Genomic DNA, 13,540 nt, shown 5'->3' on the forward strand with positions numbered 1-13,540 from the left:
CTCCACACAATATCCTTAAGGTCACCGAAAACCTTGCACCTTCCAAAGTCACATATATGTTACCTAATGGCTAAAAGAAGAAGCCCACAGGCACATTTTTAAGTTGATGTGTCAACCATCCATTTTAAGAATTTTTATTTAACATTTAATTTATCCAATTATCTTATATTGGTATGTAGATATTCTCGGTATAATGACATAATCTTAATGATAGCTTGAGGTAATTTTGCTATATGTGATTTTAAGGAGGAAGTGGATATATTTAGAGTGTTAGCAAAATATAGCAGTTAAGAGGACAGTCTTTACAGCCAATGCATTCAGTTCCTGTCCTGATAGTCACAACTTGACTTCAGACAACTTCTCTAACATCTTCCAGTTCCAGTTTTCCCTTAGCCCTGTATGAGGAATAATAGTACCTATTCCATAATGTTGATTTGACAAATAAATCATATAATAATAGCAAACATTATTGAATTTTAGCCTTTGCCAGGCACTGTAACTTACATATAATTTACTAATGTTAATTAATTTAACTCTCTACAAATAATGAATATAACTCATCTAGTATATTGTCTGCCACATTTTCAAAACTCAAAACTTGTTACCAGTTATAATTTCAATACTCCAAAGTATGATGGTTTACTAAAATTTTAGAAATCATGTCACATTCTTAGCTCAGGAATAGTTGCATATCAAAATACCACCAGCAAGCACACCCCCGCTTGTGCACACACATATACATGCATTCACACACATACACACACATACAGACATCAGTGGGTTACTTTCAGATGTCTCATAAATATCACATTTGGTTATAACAGCCCTGTGGAACAGGAAAGTTAAATTTATAAAAGCTTATTTTTAGAGTGAATAAATGGAAGTACATCATAGTTTAGTGATTTACTAAACCTCTCATGAGAAGCCCATGGCAAGTATCAGATATGTAAACAGACATCTCTGTAAAGGATTCTTCTCTTTCCTTATTACACCCAGCACTTTTCCTATATGAAGCAAATTATTTTCCTTTGTAACTTTTCATTACATCTCTCAGAGTCTGTCTAAAAATATCACTTGTTTGGAATGTGTGACAGTGATTTGTGCCACCGAAAATTCATCACCTTAAGATTATTTTTTTCCCTTGATATTAGAATGGAAATTAGGATTTAATATATTGCTGGTTTTATATATAATGTTCCACAAACAAAGCAGTAATAAATTATTGTACAGGCATAAGAAGCAACTGAAGGGTCTAAGTAATCATAAATTGTAATTACTATCTTTATTATTAGCATTTTAATAATAATTTATAAAAACATAATGAAGTTCTCATCAATCAAAAGTACATTATCAAAAGAGATTCTTTCTTTCTTTATTTTTTTTGGTAAGGACTTTACTTCAACAAAAGTACAAATGATTGTTTTCAGCCTCATGGAAGCATCCCCCAAATGTTCTTTATTTCAGAAAAGGTTATGTGAATGTTTTGGCACATTTGTCTCACTAAGAACAGAAAAAGAAACAGCTGGAATTCAACACACTTAAAAGCATATCTTCACATATATGAACTGTTCAGTTTTTGTCAAGTATTTAATGGTTGTCTAATTAAAAGTTAGTTATCTTGTAAAAAGAAGCTAGTGGCTTTTTGATAATCATATGCCTTGAATTGAAAGTATGCTATTCATTATGATTTAAAATGCTTCGTCTATGTTGAGTTTTAAAACAACTAGAGAAACAGATGTCAGACATCCAATGTTGCTATTCTCAATCAGAGATCATTTTTAGTTTAACTGTTCCTCCTCTACAACTGTAATAAATTTGCTTTCCCATGCATTTCTGGTCACAAGAATTGCAACCCCTAAAAAATGTAAAACAAGCTAAGATTTGCAAATACCCCAGACGTTGTTATGCAAAGAAAGTCTCTGTCTAGCCTGAAAGAAAGAATTTAGGTGTTAATTAGGAGTGTGTTTAGAAAGTTCTCTAAATTTCAAGAAAACACAGTTTCTTAAAAGAACCCTTCCGGAAACCATCAAATAAATTCAGTGAGGTACGACTTTTGCAGAACAGGTTGAAAAACGAGAGAGTAGGGTAATAGCTCAAGACTATGCACTTTGCCTTCTCTTTCCATGTTTGTGGAACACATTTTCTGATAAAAAGGAAAACATAGCCTTCTGTATTCTCTGTTATCAGCCACTGATATCTGCCTTAGTTTTTACCTAGGTGAAGAATGGGGGTCCAGTAAGCATGAGAAAGTTAAGGTGACAGAGCAGGTGTGGCTGAAAATTCAATTCAGTTGATCAAATTCTGCATCAAGACTCAAGGAGACTTCCTTCTACAAATGCACCACAACTATGTTCGAATTCACAGACTGGAAAAAGAGGATATTAAAATGTAAATATTGTTTCTTTAATTATTGCAAGTTTCTCCTTCCTTATTAAAAGTATATTTACTAACTCATACTTGCACCTAAACTTCTGTTCTTGTAGCTATGCAAAATCATACCATAGCATAAAACATGACATAAGATGTTTGCTCTCTCATCCTCTTCAAGAGAATTTAGTTACTGAGATGACTAGAAAGATCTGATCAGACCAGTCCTGCCTATAAAATCTGCATGAAATAGGGATCCAAAGCAATATTTCATAGTACACTTCTAGTGTGGTTTCTATTTTAACCTTGCTTGTAATTATGTACATTTATATAAATCTATGTGCAATATGCAAGGTCCAACAAATAACCAAAGTGCTGACAGTGACTGTTAGAATTGTATTTCAAGAGAGAAAATGGCATACTTTTGAATTAAAATATTGGTTAATATTTTCCAAGTTGTTCTCTACCTTTTTTCTGTAACCTCTTGTCAAAAGCTACATGCGCCTTGCTATTTTCAGAGTAAATTTGTAACAATGGGGTAATCTAATTGTTAGTTATTTGGTTATAGCCATCTGTGGCAGGCCAATTAGAGAATAGCCTGGAACCGGGTTGACGTACTTGCAAGGCACAGTTTATTTATAACTTGATATTTATGGGGAACTCAGTAGTAAAACTCAGTCTCATAAAGGACCAAAATTGCTGTTTCTGCAATCCACAGTATATTGCACATAAAGGCCGCTTCATCAATCATTCATGAACACAGAAGAAAGACCCAAGTTTTCGGGATCTTATATTTTTAGTCATTTTAGTAAGATAATAGTCTCAAATAGTATACTAAAGAAAGTAGTTCGACGTATTTTTACCCACATTTACATAAAGGGTTAAACATCAAACTGGAATATTTTATAAGCAGCTATACGTAATTGTTCTAGGTAGAATAAAAAATGTTTTCCAATCATTTTTTGAAAAATTTGATCTACTCCATAGCTAGGATCCCACCTCTCAACAAACCAAAAGAACAGATCAAATGGAAAGCAGGTAAGAAGCAGAGTAATGGTTGTGTGTGTGTGTGTGTGTGTGTGTGGTCTGTCTGTCTGTCTGTCTGCCTTGCCCTAATCTAACTAGTAATAGCCACTTTATCAATCTGATGATTGGTGGTTTTCTCTCAAGATGGAAACTGAGCTACATCTTTAATTCTGCAGACATTGGGTAGGCTATAAACATAGCTTTAGAAATTACTACACATTTGTAAGACTATTCCTTCTTAATTTGAAGAACAAAATTATCTTACAGGTAATGAAATACTTTCATTTACTAGGTTGGCAAATATCCATTTAAGTTCAGTATAATTATTGCCCATGAGATGTTATAAAGTTTAAAAAGACATTCTTTGATCACTTTGTGTTCCATTCTTAATATGGCATTTTTGTTGAAATACAGATATGACATAAAATTATAACTTATTGACTATCAGCTTTGTCCCAAGTATTTTGATTATATTTTCTGACTTAGGCTTCACAACAAACCTGTGAGATTGTTAGTAGTATCCTCCCTTTAAAACTGAAGGGACTGAGAGCCTTATAGGTAATTTACTCAATATCACATAGCTAATAATAGGCAGACATGTACTTTAAAGCCACAGCAGCTCTTTGTACAATGTGATTATTAAAAAAAATACATTTACTTACATGCTTATTAGGTGATATGTATGTATATTTATCAGAACATGGCAAACAATAAAGATAATAGAGAAACAAAGGCCTTGTGAAATGTTGGTGTTCTCATTTTACACACCAATTAACTAAAAGATGATATTGTAAAGGGAGTTAATGGAGAAAATTCCTAAGTGTGCAACATCTGGGAAGGTGCCTTCTAGCTATCAGCATCCATGTAAAGTTAAATAAAAAAACCCATTTTTTAAGATTAAGATTCAAGAGCCCATTCCGGGTACAGTGAATCAAAGTATCCAAAGGCAGCCCTAATGCTCTTTAGAATTGTTTAAGATGCTCAGTCAAGTTGGGGGAAAATTTGATCCAAAACCAAGGGTCTATTAGTTTCCCCAGTTGTTATCTTCTGTGAGGCTACAGTATTAATCCTCCAACATGGGCAAAATTAACAATATGAAGAGAAAAAAATTCAGTTTGCAAATTATCTTTTGGAAGGGTAATATGTGAAGTTTATAAATGTAGGCACTCATTATTTATCAATACAGTAAAAAGTGAAGATGCAGGGTTTTTGCTATACATATTGTACATTCTATTACTCTCCTTTTTTTTTCTTTTTCCTTAGATGACTTAGGGATAAATCTCATGGCTTCTATTCAGCCACATGTGACACTGGACAATTACATAAACTTTATGTCTCAATTGCTTTACTATAAATGAGAGATCATACCACGTATATCATTATTGTATTGTAAAGACTAAGGGAAATTCATGTGAGAATGCTTGGTAAAATAGAAAGGTCTATGTATACAAACAGTTATAACTATTGACTAATAAAATACTGAAATTAAAAATATATACCTACTTCATTCATATTTCCAAGTTACATCCTTTTATACCCTAATCGTCTTCCTCTATAGTCCTCTTATGAAGAAAAACTAGATTAAGAATACATACTTCTTCTGATAATAAGGATAGTTTGTTTTTATGAATATATTTCTATAAAAACTAAAAAGAGAGAGAGAGAAAGATAGAGAGAGAATGAATACTGGGTTTTCTATTTGCTTACGTCTTGCCTGATTTCTCTTTGGCTTTGGGCAATGAGTCATTCTTTATTTCAACACATACTTTAAATATGATAAAATTATAAGCCCCCATAAGCTTTAAGACTTCTGTGGTATCTTTCAACTCCCAACTTATAATGATCATGATGAATATCATATTTTAATATTGATATTTATATTGAACATTATTGAACAGCAAGAGAAAGCCAATTTGCATTGACTTTATAAAGCTAGTTGAAACTCAGTGCTGCCAATGCAAATCTCATTATAACATATCACATTGCTTCTAACAGAAGAAGACTAAGTAGTCTTTCTCAACCAGAGAACATTTTAGTTACATCTGGAGATATATTTCAAATTGCAAAGCCTGGGTCTCCACGAAGGATGATATGTATCCCCTGGGTGTCGGAAAGATGCAGAAAAGGAAATGGGAACATACCAATTGTGGTAAACAAATACAAACAATCCAGTATGAATTACACAAAGCAAAACAATTACCTTTGGTTGTATATTTCTTTGTGATTGGCATAAAAAAAAAAAAATCCCAAGAACAAAAGTTTAACTCCTAAATTAATTCCTAAACATAGCACTGATTATGATATTTTCATGATATTCCCATTGATAATGGGTTTTATGAAGCTTTGTTGGGAGACAGTTATCCATGCTATCTCATGTTTCTTCATGTCTATAAGCAACACATTGATGGTGTTTGTTTCAGAATATTTTTTCAAGATGTTTGTATAGTGGACAGCCTTGGAAAGAAAAAATATTATCTCCTTCTGGAACAATGGGCAGGCAACACCTATTTTCTAGTGAGCACAGGATTCCTTTTCTGGTGTCCCCTGAATCTCTTCATGTTTTCCTGTGGAAGTTTGGGCCCCCAAATAACGGACATGAGAAAAATGATGATGTGTTTTTCCTTCCTATTTCTGTAAGGAAATGTCTTTTGTTTTTGACCCAAGAGTCTCATACCTTCTGCCATGAAATTACTTATCCTGGATGAAATCTCAGAATCTTCCCAGTTCTTATTGCATTTTCCAGATAAGTGGAACTTGATGACTTAAGCACAATTAATTAATTTTTAATTAATTTGAAATCCTCACTTCTGAAGTAATGTTTCATAAGTTTAAATTCAGACTTTGTCAACTACTAGCTACATGGTCTTGGAAATGTCCTATAATCTCTCCAGGGCTCAGTTTCAACATTTGTAAAATCGAGATGATAATAATGTACTTCCTGTCTCTTAGGATTGTTCTGATGAGTTAAATAAGTACATGTAACGTACTTGGAATAGTGTCTCATATTCTATAAATATTTAATTAATGCTGGCTCTTACTATTATTATTATTGTAACTGGAGGAAACAGAAATATTAAAAAACCATAATTTCACCATCATTTGTACATGTTATTAGGATTTTGGTACCTTTAGGTTGTGCTTTGTTTTGATGTTTATTTTCAAAATTATTAACATATCTAGAACCACTTTTGAAGAAAATCTTCTAATAATATATTACATGTTATAATATAGCTTTTATTTAGTGTCACTGAATTGCAAGGAATAGAGAATCATAAATAGTTTAAATTCCAGCCTTGGACAATAAGATCATCAGGATGGCCCACAGGAACTAGAAACTTGAAAAATGATTTCATGTGTACCTAGTTTACTGATGGATCTCAACTCCTTAGGGCATAAACATAAAGCAATGACATAAGTTGTTTTTATTTATAGTATAACAAATCCCTTTTTCTAGTTTTGGATGATATTTCACCAAACTTCAGAAGTTTTTGTACACTTTCAATAAATAGCACTGCCCAATCATATAGATAATTCAAAGTCTTCACTATCCATCCTGGTTAGACGGAATTGAATGAAGAAAGTTGAGCTTTCTCACTCTTCTTCTTTGGGATAAATTCCTTCAATATTGAAAGCATGGAGGAGGGATGAAAGGTGAAGTATGTAATTGGTTGCATGTGTGCAGACAGTTGGGAGCATGCTTGGGATTCTCTCTGCCTCTGTGTGTGTGTGTGGTTAATCTGAATTAACCTCTCAAGGGTTTAGCCTAGATTACTCTTGCAATCAAATTTAGCCTAGATTACCCTTGTATTAATGATTCCCATAGATTATGGGCACAGTATTTTGAGGGTAATTTTAAGCTTTACCCTTGTTTTTCTTCATACCAATGAATCCTCTTACAGAGAATTCAGCTAATTTCCCTTCGAATGTTCAATTAGTGAAAGTCTCCAATTCTCTTTCCTATGTAGTGATGGTAAGGTGTGTCAATTTCTGCATTTTAACCTCTACACTTGAGAGGTTAATTCAGATGTCAAACTTCCCCTATTTAAGGCAAAACAAGAAAAGTTCCCCATGGACAGCCCTCAACACACACACACACACACACACACACACACACAAACTTGACCAGAGCACTTCTCTGCAAGATATCCTCTCTGCTCACAATGTGCACTCAATCTCCTTTCTTGTTTTTTTTTTAAAGTTCATCTATTTATTTTGAGAGAGAGAGAGAGCGCCTAAGAGTGGGGAGCGGCAGAGAGAGAGGCAGAGAGAATCCCAGGCAGGCTCAGCAGTGTCTGCACAGAGCCCTACAAAACGATTGAACTCAGGAATTGTGAGATCATGACCTGCCTGAAACCAAGAGCCTATTATTTAACTGACTGAGCCACCCAGGTGCCCCTCTTCTCTAGACTGACATCGACTATGTGGGGTACTTTGAAGTGATGGTGAATAATGTTTGGGCAGATCTTGCAAGTGTCTGGAGTCTCAAGATCAGCAATTTATAACATGCAGGTAGTTTATTCCCTTTTGGTTTTAATTTTCTTCATCTGTCATTCTTAGAGTCAGAAAAGTCCAACTCATCATTTTCTTACAACTGTACCACATTAGTGATATAATAAATACTATTTTAAACATTAGGTTACATAATTGATATGATGTTTGGGCCTACTTATGGAGAATCACAAATCTACAAAATATTATAATGCAAAGGGATTTCCTAATATTATTAATATTCCAGGCTTTTCCATTATCAGTGATCTGATTCTGCGCTTGGTCCAATCCGACATGGCCAGGACAGGGTAGGGCATGACCAACACATTGTTTTCCTTATCAGTGCTTATTTATTGATTTATTATTTTTAATACTTTTTAAATGTTTATTTCTGAGAGAAAGAGAGAGTCAGACATAGTGTGAGTGGGGAAGGGGTAGAAAGAGACGGAGACACAGAATCTGAAGCAGGTTTCAGGCTCTGAGCTGTCAGCATCAGAGCCCAAGGCAGGGCTTGAAACCATAAGCTGTGAGATCTTGACCAGAGCCGAAGTCAGATACTTAACTGACTAAGCCACCCAGGCACCTCTATTTGTTTATTTATTCATAATAGTGATAATATCACATTTATTAAGTATCTATCATGAACCAAAACTGTGATAAGTATTTTAAATCCATCTCATTATGTTTCAGGCCAACTCTAAGTACTATTTTTCCACTTTATTGAGATATAATTGACATATAACATCATTTAAATTTAAAGTGTACAACATAATTTGAAACATGTTTATATTGTGAAATGATCACTATAATCAGATTAATACATTTATCACCTCACATGGTTATCATTTTTTGTTGTTTTTACTGATGATTGTTACTATTTTAAATCCACAACTCTTTGAAAAGTATAAAGTTGTCTTTGGTAAAATAAATTAAATAGAACAAAATCACATTGAGTGCTAAGCTTAGAACCACTTTGATCATACAGGGAAATTTCAAGCACACAATTCCTTGTTCTGAACTACTGCATCATTTACAAACCAGATTTTGTTATTTTTTAAATACATATCCCTCATCATTAAAAAATGGGAGTGCACCTTCATTTCTACATACACACAAATGACATAACATAAAATTTCAAAAAGAAATTTACTAAACGTTTTAGATATAACATAATTAAAATAATTAATTTCCATGAAGTAAAAATGTTCTCATCACAATTTTTTGATAGGTTTCTTATCTGCAGCATTAACTAATAAATCCAATAGTCAAAGAAACAGAATTCTGCGCCTTAGACTAAGTTAAAAAAAATCCTAGAAGGTGGTATGAAGTTAGTCACAGTGCATATTAGAATATGAATTGGTACTTGGGTTGTCTTGTCTTCCAGTTATTTTATGAAAACAAATCTAATTCGCAGCAAGGACTGCTAATCATAAAAAGCCATAATTCTTTTTTTTTCCCCTATGGTATTTCTCCATAGGTATTCAGCCACAAAAAGCTATGAGCCTTGGATTCTGATATAGCCTTAGTCTTCCTCCAGCTGTGCTTGTATCTATCAGAATGCATCATCCTCACATTAGGGAGTATATCATGATGCTTTTATTCCCAATTGATGCAAAGTAGCCCTGTTGTAACAGGAGGCCACACAGGGCGTTTACTGAGTAATTTCTTTTGCTTTCATATTGTCACTCTCTGAGCATATCAGGCAAATCATTCCCTTTCTGATTGGTAAAGAGATGGGCAAAAGCTGAAATTTCTTAGATCCCTTAGGAGGAAATAAAATGTAGGTTAAATTCTCATAATATGATTGACTTGAAAAAGTTCTCTGCAAATCCCAATGGAGAAAACATGACGAATGAGTGGCTGTGAAACATGTAATGGTTCCTAAGTCATCTGATAGCTCTGGAAAATAAAATATGTCTTTTTGATAGACATTGCCCACATTTCTAACAGCTATATTATGCAACTGTCGACTAAATGTCATTAGACATGATTTTGAAGGCCAAAAGAGTAATATTTCATGGAACCTAAAACAAAAAGTAATTTAAAAGTCAATAACTCCCACCCTGAATAAAATTCTCTACCCCTGTTTTCAAAAGTAAATAGAAGGAATGTCTTACACTTGTACCAAATGTTTCCATGTAAAAGTTATAACCAATATATTTTTGTTGTTTCCTGATATTTAAATTTTTTTCTCAGTGAACTCTAAAAGATTGTTAGCATTAGTAATGTGAAGGAACTAACAGTCTTTCCTTTAGAGATTGCTAAATGCTTCAAGAAAAATAAGGAAACAAAGAATGCGTCACTTAGAGGTCCCAAGAGGGAAAATTCCAGAAGGACAAGGCTGATCTTTTGTGTGTTTTTCCTTCTGTGTGATCAAAGTCTGAGCTAATTGGCCTGAAAGGACAAAGCTTGATCCATGTTGGGACTCTGATTGAGCCTCCCTTATGGAGGGGGTTGAGTAGATTAAAGAGAAACAGATCACTTGGGAATAGAGGTGACTGTCTAACAGGAGAACTTTTACATTTAAAATAATGAAGTATCTGGCAAGACAAACTTGGAGTTAGGCATGCTTTGAAATAGAAATGTTAAAGCAAATAAAACTGAATCACAAAGAGCTACAGAAAAATAACTGTATGAAAGGCAACTTCATACAACTTTCACCAGTTAAACAATTGAAATTAAAGTAGGAGAAGAAGACTTGGGCTGAATGACTTAGTTATTTTGTTCCAGTGCTGCCATTTACTCCCTGTGATGTTCTCTAAGGCTCTAGAAATTATTTTTGGTATTAACCTCAGGGCACTTTTTCAGTCTCTGAAATTTCAGTTTTCTCACAAAACCCAGGAAGGCTCAAATATATTTTATTCTTCAGATATATTTTATGGTAAAAGATTTTAGAGGCTATATTATCTGGTCACATCTCTGGAGTCCAGTGCAAATGTTAGCACCCAAAATAGTTTTGCTGTAATTCAACCAGGACTTGACTTTTTTTTTATTAAAAAGATTTCCCCTGGTGCTGTAAGATGATACTCTGCCCACCCTTGACACAGACATACACATGCACATACTTCACATTTACACTCACACATTATGGAAAGTTTGGTTACAGAGAATGAAGAAAAAGTGTGCCTCACACATGTTTTGAAGTCTACTAAGATTCACAAGAGTTTTGTTCCTGCCTGTGTTTCGGCCTCATTCACATGGACATCTTTTCTCCTACACACCCCCTTGCATCTTAAGTTCTTTTCTCTTTTATCTCCAAAGACTGGCTCATTATCCCTGATTTCTGCTATATTCAAAATTTAAACCATCATCATAAGAGGCAGCAGAGTATGGGGGTTAAGAGCAGGCAGGCTTCACAGTTACACAGATATGGATTGAAATCCTAATCTAGAAATAACTGAGTAGTATTTATTATATTATTTAACTTCAAAAATTATCGCTTTATAAATATATATATTTATAAATATATATATATATATATAAATAGAAGCGATGATATATATATATCATGATATATATATATCATCTCTTCTATTTAATCAGTGATCAAGTTGTGGAACATATACTAAAACAGATCCACACTTCATACAGACTACTATAAGTGCCTCCTACCTGAACTTCAGATTTGGGGGACTCCTTGAATTTTAATCTTTGAATGTATAACTCAAAGAATATTACTACTTTGGTTGAAAAGTTCTGATGACTACAGTGACTACCGATTTTGAACACAGCAGAATTTAATCCAACTCTTTAAGGTCTTCATGAAATTTTTCCTCAGGCTCAAAGCAGATAGAATCATTCCCTCACTTTTCTTAATTCACTTATACCACACCTTCATCTATCATATAATTTATTTGTGTACATAAATATTTGGTAAAGTAAATTCCATTTCAGTAAAAACCTAAAGTCTAAAGCATACCGGGATGCAACAAGTAACCTGGAATAAGAGTCTATCAATTTGGGAAAGGTTCTTTTCTCATAGTCAATTGTTTTAAGCCAAACAAATCAAATATCTTCTAACATGATTATCTTAAAAGCTTAAGAAATTGTTTTTTTTTAAGCTTAAGCACTTACTCACATATAGCTAAAATAATAGAATTCATGGAGATATTCTTGTATAAAAGAATAAGAATAACTGGAAAGGACAAGAAAAAAGCACAACCCCATTATAGGTTCAAGGCATAACAAAATACCAAGAAGTGAAAATTATATTTACTCAGCTTTAAGCAATCTTTGGGCATAATGTGATCAAAACAGAAGTAATGAATCAGATTTTGCATTCTCATTTTCCTCAGGTGAATGGTACAAAGTTATACTTTCTCCAAATATCTCTGGAGGTCTCAAGGCTTTCTCATTTGTGCCTAAGAAAAAAAAAATCCATTTCCACAGGTTCCCTACCACAGTTGGACACAGAAATTTCCTCAAAGTTATATCCCATTTCCAAGGTTCTGAGATCTCACCACACCAATTTAAGATGATACCTTTCGCCAATCTATGTCTCACTTTGCCACTTAAATACCTAATCAACAGTAAAAACACTAATATTTTCCAAAGAATTTAAAGAAAGACTGGGCCAGAGTCATAGAGTCCTTCTGACTTCTAAGTTATATTCTACAAGTTCTCACGTGGAAAACTTCATTCTAGGTCTTCATCCTGCATGCATATCAATTTATGCAGATGGACACCTGTGTACTGCCACTCACTCATTTATCAGACAAATATTGAATTCCACATTGCACTCAGCTGGGAATATCCTGCTACAGATGAAGGCATCAAGCATTTTTATCACGTAAAGCAAAGAAAAATGGAAGAATTATGCTTGCAACATATCGTATAGATTGTTTTCATTTTGCTGCTTCTTGGATTGAGAGCACCAATATAAATCATTTGGTCTGTGAAAGTTTTATTGAGTCAATATACTATAACATAAGTAGTGATTGCAACTTTAGCTGAATTCCAGTTTGAACAAGTCCACAGGTCAGAATTCCAGAATTAGAATAGAGTTTCTGATAATTGATTACCAATTATATTTACTGAAAAAGACCTATATCGCTTATCTGTGGGACATTTAGAAATCATTCAATAAAATTTGAGTCACAATTATGGCTGTTTACAAGGCAAATTATATATTAAAACTATGTAAGAACCAATTTTAAAGAAAATTAATCATTCTGCATTTATGTAAAGTTGACCTAGCAAACAATTGCAATACTAAAAATTATGATTTCAATTTTCTCCTATAAACAGCAGGTATAGATTTTCACTAATCTACCTATAGCAACTATTAAATGTGCCTCCAATACAGATCTGTATATTTGCCAAATTTAAAAATATAATAATTCAATGATAATAATATCGAAGGCAAGTTCTCTATGGGTCTCTTGTGATTTTGCCTGTCTTGTCCCTGTGGCACTGACTGCTTTTTCCACCAGACTGTATCCATGGGGATGTTCATTGACAGAACAGGCTTGGAATATAGAGATAGTGTTTCCCTCCCATACAAGGTGTGTGCTTGTTTTCAATCTGTTTCCTCCCAAATCTAAGAGTAGGAGTTCTTGCTGCCATTTACAGAAGACCCAATTTCCCTAGGTTCACAGTTCTCCTAACATGCCACCTACTGTGTATATAATCGAATGATTGGGTTCATTTGTGTCACTCC

The sequence above is a fragment of the Hyaena hyaena genome, unplaced genomic scaffold (assembly GCF_003009895.1).
Source record: "Hyaena hyaena isolate Hyena2069 unplaced genomic scaffold, ASM300989v1 scaffold_132, whole genome shotgun sequence".
In the NCBI taxonomy this organism is placed as follows: Eukaryota; Metazoa; Chordata; class Mammalia; order Carnivora; family Hyaenidae; genus Hyaena; species Hyaena hyaena.